Source organism: Gracilinanus agilis, unplaced genomic scaffold (assembly GCF_016433145.1).
Source record: "Gracilinanus agilis isolate LMUSP501 unplaced genomic scaffold, AgileGrace unplaced_scaffold57136, whole genome shotgun sequence".
NCBI classification, from domain to species: Eukaryota; Metazoa; Chordata; class Mammalia; order Didelphimorphia; family Didelphidae; genus Gracilinanus; species Gracilinanus agilis.
This window is the reverse complement of record NW_025392617.1, coordinates 1-7,374: the sequence shown is the minus strand read 5'-3', so window position 1 is coordinate 7,374 and position 7,374 is coordinate 1. Positions and strand designations below refer to the sequence as shown.

Below are 7,374 nucleotides of genomic sequence, written 5' to 3'. Positions count from 1 at the left end.
AGAGAGAGAGAGAGAGAGAGAGAGAGAGAAATGGGGAGATGAAGGAGATTCTGTAGATTGTGGTTAAATTGGGAGATAAAGAAGATACTGTAGATTGTGGTTTCAGGAAAAACAAAATTTTGTGACGTATATAGAATGAATTTAGGGCTTCCCTGACTGGCTTTTAATCTTCCATGTCACACAATTATGCAGATTTCCTGCTTTCACAAAGATCCTCTCCTCCCCTTTCTCTTGATTCATTTGATGTAACCTTGCTACTGTTTTTGTCTCCATATATATTCTTTATACTGGGTTCCTGTTATTTCCTTTGGATCATTAACTGATTCATTCTTGTACATGTCCAAAAGCTTTCATGACAGTTTAAAGTTGTCACTGTAGCCAGCAAATTTGGGGATGGAATTTTCCTACCTTAGGATAGTAATTTCCTAAGGAAATCTACTATACATATTTGAAATCTGTATTGAGGGAAGGAATATCTATAACTAGGGACTCACAAATTCTAGGAGTACTGAAATATAAAAAATATGCACTATATGTTCTGATCATGAAGAATCTTTTAATTGTTTGAAACCTTAACACTCCTAAGCACACTTAACATTTACCCCACAATGGAAATCACAATTTTAAAAAATTCAAAAATTTAATTAAATGTGGTTGATGATGACAGCATGATAGCAAAAATAAACATTTGAGTACAGAACAAGAATGAGCATGGAATTGTTAATCAGAGGACCCAAGTTATTTTCTGAATTAGCAATTTATTTCTTGTATGACTTTGAATAACTTATTTAATCTTTCTTTGCCTTAATTTCTCTATTTGAAAGATGATGGGGTTATATTTAGATAACCTATAATGTCCTTTTCAGTCTTTCAGCTCTAAATCAAGGATATTATGATCCAGTCATTTTTTTGTAACAGATTTTTAACCTTCTCCAAAAACTGAAGTTACCGTTGTCCTTGCCATATGCCTATTTTATTCTCAGGTGCCTTAGGACTCTCTCCCGGATCTGGCGGGTTTTTACACAATACACAACAGGGTCCATTAGGGTCCATTAGGGGTGGTACTATCAAGAGAAAATTGACTAAGAGGATATAAAAAATAGAAGGAGCTTGTCTTGCAAATCAATGGACAATAGCCAGGGTGATAATGGGCACATAGAAGATGATTATAGCACAGATGTGTGAGATGCAAGTGTTGAGAGCTTTGAGTCTTTCTCCATGGGATGCAATTCCCAGCACAGCCTTCAATATCAGTATGTAGGACACAGCAATAAGCAGAAAGTCACCCATGATGCAGAGGGCACCAAAGAAGCCATAGATGACATTGATCCTATTATCAGAGCAGGCTAACTTCATGACATCTTGATGGAGGCAGTAAGAATGGGACAGAAGATTTTTCTGAGTCCCTTCTGAGTTATGGGGAAGGGAAGTACTAAGAGGATACTCTTACTGACAACTATCAGCCCTATTTGGGCAACTCTTGTATTTCTGAGGATGGAACTATATCTCATGGGGTTGTAAATGGCTATGAAGTGATCAAAGGATATAATTACAAGAACCAAAGATTCTGTAACTGTAAAGCCAAGAATGAAAAACTCTTGTGCCAAACAGGCATCAACAGAGATTGAAGGAGCACTGAATAGAAAAACCCTCAGCATGGTAGAGAAGAGAGGAAAGGCCCAGGTCAGAGAAAGCCAGCATAGACAGGAAATAGTACATGGGTTCATGAAGTAAAGGTTCTGTCTTGATGATAAAGAGGATCGTACAGTTGCCCGTAGAAGAAATTAAGTATACCAAGCAGATGAGGATGGAAATCCAGATGTGAGAATGCTCCAGCCCTGGGATCCCAACCAAGAAAAAGGTGGAGATTTCAATGTCAGGAACATTCAGATTAGACATGGTAGGTAGGTAGGGGAGGAGACCAGTTTTGGCTTTAATAGATACTTTTTCTTTGAATAGCACTCAAAGATGTTTGATCTGTAACAAGTTTTTTGTTCCTGGGCAATGAGTTGGTTCATGTCATGTTTCTGAAAAGGATGGTTTTCTAGTGAGAAATATTGTTAGAGTTAAGCCTTCCTGTAACTACAGTTAGCAAGAGGAGAATTGTATAATATCCGATTCTGTCCAAGATCTGAAAACTCACCTATATGGGCTCAACATTCTGAGAGTGACCAGAGTGGAGGCAGAATAATATTTTGATGACTGGAAAATGGATCATCAATTTGGTAGGGTTTTTTTTTTTTTTTTTTTTTTTTTTTTTTTTTTTTGGTGTGGATGTATAGGGTAAAGGAGTAGATGATGGGTGTGTGGAAAATAGGAAACTATTGCAATGTTTTTGGTGAAGAGTTAATGAAAAGCTGAACTAGATGCAAAAAAGTCTTTGAAAATGGTCAACCTGCTACCTTCCCTCTGACTTCATGGACTAGAGCCAAACTGAGAGAGAAAAAAACATTAGAAAGTGAGAGAGAAGCAAAGGGTGTTCTTACTATATCCTCGGCAAAATGGCATGCATGTGGTGCTCCTCTCCTAGAGAAAAGGAGCACATTAGTTACAACAATTGGCTAACCTTTTATTCTATGAAAATGAAGATAAAAAAAGAAGAAAAATACCAGAGCTCAGGGGAAAGGATAGGAGAGAAAATTCTTAACAGAATATGATAATAAATCCTTGAAGTGACTTTTGGGTTCTGAGGAAATAAGTTGCTAACAGTTATTTTATTTGGAAATCTCTGGAATTTCTCCTGGTCCAGATAATAATTGTCTTATTAGGAAAAGTTCCTAAAACTGTTTCCAGTTCAGGCTCAGTCAGTACAGGAAGTTCAGGGTTCTAGAGGGTTTCTCATTCTTAGGTTATAGTTAACAAGGATTATTGCTATGTATCAGAAATCCCTGAAAAAAAAAAAAGGCTTGAGCCACTCCCAACTAATTATTATAGTCAGTATTCCTTTCACTTTCTGATAGCTATATATATGTAGTCAGGGTAGCAATGGTTTATACCCTTTGGAATATTGAGATTGAAAAACTTCTGAGGAAGGAGTTGCTCAACAATAAAGGACTTGAGTACTTTGGGTTGATGAAATAATCCCTTTAAGGCTGATGAATAGGAATAGCTATAGATAATGGAGTGATTCCAGGTAGATTCCATGCAGATAAGGAAGTGATTCCCATTGAAAGCTATCTTAAATCTCCACATAATCTGATAAGGATGGCTTCAGTGATAAGAAAGAAGCCAGAGACTAGATTTCTGTCAGCTCATAGTTGCTCCAAGGTACAATGGAGTCACAAGTTTATTATATATGAAATTAAAGCTTCCCTTTCACCCAAAAGCAAAGGGGAAGTTTCAGAGCTGCGCAGAATTGCAGTTTCAACATAGACATACAAAGAGGCTTAGAAATTTCAAGGTGAAGATAAGAACCAAGCTGACCTTTCAGCTGCCTTGTTATCAGAAAGCTAAGTCTGGGAATATTTTGCTAGGAGGTGAAACCCCTGAATTTTTGGCCTTGGCTGTCTGAAACTACTTTTGAAATTCAGCAGCAGCATTTTTGACTAAAGGGGAGAATGTTAACCTCTTGACTGCTGATTTGATAAGAACTTAAAGCTTTCCAGTAAGACTATATTGCTTTCTAATAAGGAAAGGTGTGGATCATAAAAGGGGTCAAAAGAGGAATTTCAGATTTTTATTTTAGATAACCCATCCAGTCTTGTTCTAATTTTATAGAATAGAAAGATTAACATTTGGCTCTGCTGGGCTTCTTTGATGTTTTGATGGAGTCCAGATAAAAATATCTATTTGAGACTCTGTTTCTCTTAATGGCCTCCCACATATTCAACATTTTCTTTTAAATTGAAGTGATTTATTACACAGCAAAACCTTTATTAATGAAGAGTCATAGAGTAGTAATAACATTCAGCTACACCTGGATCTGATGGGATTTACAGATTATGCTGTTTCTTTATGACGCACAACAAATTCCAAATTCTTAAACTAGTCCAGACTTCCTCATTAAGTTTGGGGAAAGAAACTAAGCAGCCTGGAAACTGCTCCCAAGTGAAAGACAATACTGGAGTTCAGGTAGTCAAACTTGAGCCTAGACCTTTGAATGATCCTTCTATTTCATTTATCTTTCTTGATTAACATCAATTCTAAATTAGCTTGTGGAGGAGTGGCTACCCCAATACTGTTCCAGGATCCTTCAGTTTTGGGAGGCTTTTTTTAGGTGGAAGCTTTCAGGGTTTCTGAGAGATGACCAGCATCAGAGAGATGAGCTAAATGCCTGGACTGCCTTATCAGAAGATAAGAATCTGTAAAAATTGTTTTGATAATGAAGAATTTTGGAGAAATGTGAAAAAATAATTCAGCAATCTCAGAAAATGCTTTATGATATGATAGTTTTAACTTACTCTCTCAGAATTGTGTACTACAGCAGTAGTATCCCACTGAATTTCTATATGCTATTTAAGTTTTTACTAATAAAAACTGAAAGTTTCTTGTGTGTTAAACATTTCTTTGTGTGAAAGAAAAAAACAGCTGCTTCATAACTAGTTTACATTCTGCATTGAGTACCTTTTTACCTCTTCCCTTTAGGTAATTCCCCATGGGTTCTAAGGTGGGGGGTATAAAGTATCAAAAAGTATAATAAAAAGGTCCTGTCTATTCCCTTTAGGGGCTAAACTTCCCATGGTACAGACAGGATAGATCCAGAGATTAAACACCACTTCAGTGGAGAGGGAGAATGAAAGTCAGACCCAGTATCGATGCTTATTGTTAAATGTAATATATATAATATATATATATATACATATATATTTAAATATTTAAAAGTATAAAGGATTCTCTTTTAATATGTCTGAAAGTGCACAAATAAAATGATCTAATATTGTTTACAATGATATACTTTAGTAATGAGCATCATATTAAAATAAGGATGGCCCTATAACCACTATTATTTAAACAATTTCTAGAAATGTTAGATATAATAGTACAAGAGATTTAACATTTTATTGGGACCTTTTTCCTATGCAAATATGATGCTTTGTTTTAGAGAAGAGGAGATGGGAATGATAAAGATGATTAATAATTTCACTTAAATAATAGGAAAAATAAATCTATGATAATCCTTTCTTCACATTTCTTTCCAAATTCAAGAAGAAACGATGGAAAAAAGAGATGTCAAATAAATGCTTCTAAATTTATATAGTATTTTGTACTAGAAAGAGAGGGATGACTATGAGATATTCTCTATTGTGGGATTAATTGAAAAAATCAATAGAGATTATTCACAAATAATTCATAAATTCAATTGTATAATTATCCCACTATCTAGAGATTGATTTATTGAATTAGATGAAATCACAAAAATAATGAGGAATAAAGTGAAAGTAAGTTTAAGGGAATCAATGAGAAAAATTAGGAATGGAGAATGGCATTTCCATGTTTTGTTGAAATCATTATCTTGGATAAGATGGATGCCACCTTGACTGACAGGGATGACAATTGAGAGATTTGGAATGTTCCCAGGTGCCCTGAGCCAGGGGCAAAAGTCGGTTAACCCCACCCTATAAATACTCCCTAAGAACTACAGTTGGGGTCTCAGAACTCAAAGCTGAGACTTGAGCAAACTTCTCTTGGAGAAAAAACTGGGACAGAGGGAGGTGAAGGGTGGTAGAAGAAGAAGAGGGTAGGCCTGAACCTGAACCTATAACCAGTGCTTGACTGTGAGAGAGCTAGTGATCCACCAATATTATTGGTGGTAGAGCTGAGAGAATACACAGATCATCAATCAATATCTACATCAATAGCCTTCCCTATTCTCTGACTTGGCTGTGGTCAGGTCAGGTCAGAGTTAGTGAGAGGGTGAAGACCTCAAGCCTCTATCAGCCTAGCAATCTCCAGTCCTGATCAATGATTAGCTTAGTAGCCAAACAATAGCAATAGGGTTCCCAATCCCCAAACATATTACCTTGTTATCCTTTCCTCATCAATAATTAATAGTGATTTAACAAGTATCTTCCTGAGTGGTTATTCTATCACAGCCCTTGGGAAGGGAAAACTAATATGCAGTCAGATCTCAATCATTTCCAAAACCGATCAATAGCCTTTTAACAATTAATCCAACCTTAGGTTGGGCCTAGAGAGGTTAACCATCTACCTAACCTCTCAAGAGGTCCCAACCTGGGCACCTGTTAGAAAGAAGTCACTGACATATTTAACCAACCAAGCCTGTCAGAGAGAAGAGGGATAGATTACAGCTATTGGGAGAGGAGTTGGTGTTCCTCCTTCACCAACTACAGTTGACTTAGGCCTTGGGCCCTTGATCTCCTTCATCCATACTATCCCTAAGATCTACATACCATCCATCCCCTAATATCTGAAAGGAAGATCTATAGGGAAATAGTAGGAGGAGGAGGAGATATACAAGAAAAAAGAAAGAAGATCAGATATATATCTCCAGAGGAGTAAAATCCTCCTATTTCCTTTTTAATAGTTTCAAACTATACTACAAAGCAATAATTACCAAAAACATTTGGTACTGGTTAAAACATATAAAAGTGGGATCATTGGGATGAAGTAAATAACTAAGATCTAGTTAGTCTTTTGAAAACAAAAGCAATTAATCGCAAAATCCCAGTATTTGATAAAGTGAAGCTTTTATACTACATAGTGTAAGATGCACAATTCAAAAATGACTGCTGGGAAATCTTGAAAGAACTTTAGTAAAAGTTTATTTTGATCAGTTTTATCACATTTTATAATAAGATCTAAATGTTGATATGGGAATGTAAATTAAAAATTTACATCACAAAGAAACAAAAGATAAGTTAAATAAGGCACTGTTTATAAGTGTGGGAAGTATGGAAAAAGGGAAATGTTAATGACACATAAAAAAAGATGTCATGAAGAGATTTCGATAACAATTTTGTAAATAATTTTTTCATAAGTAGTCAAATTACCAGAATTTGGAAGAAAAGAATATTGAATGAGAAAAGTCAGTGCAACAGATTTATTTGATAAAGTCTGTTATCAAAAACATATAGAAGCCCAAAGCAAATAATGAAGGTCAAGATTTAGTCTACAATAGGCAAGTGGATCAATACATAAATACTTTTCAAAAAGAATTAGAAAGTTCAAACAATGATATAAAAATCTTGCAAATCTCTAATAATAAACAAAATGCAAATTACAATAAAGCTGAAGTTTCCTCTCATACTCCTCAAATTGTCAAAGATGATTAAAGATAGAAATCATGTGTTGAAGGAGCTACAGTAAACTATTGCTATAATTCATTCTTCTGAAAATTTTACTTAGCTCATCTATTAGATGGAATAAAGTGGAATAATGCAAGAAAAGTCATCAAACTGTTCCTGTGCTTTTATT

At 35.3% G+C, this 7,374-nt stretch overlaps 1 pseudogene; it reads right to left on the bottom strand.

Moving 5' to 3' along the window:
• Positions 1-968: 968 nt before the first annotated feature.
• On the bottom strand, positions 969-1,899 carry LOC123256224 (annotated as a pseudogene).
• Between the last annotated feature and the right edge of the window lie 5,475 nt (positions 1,900-7,374).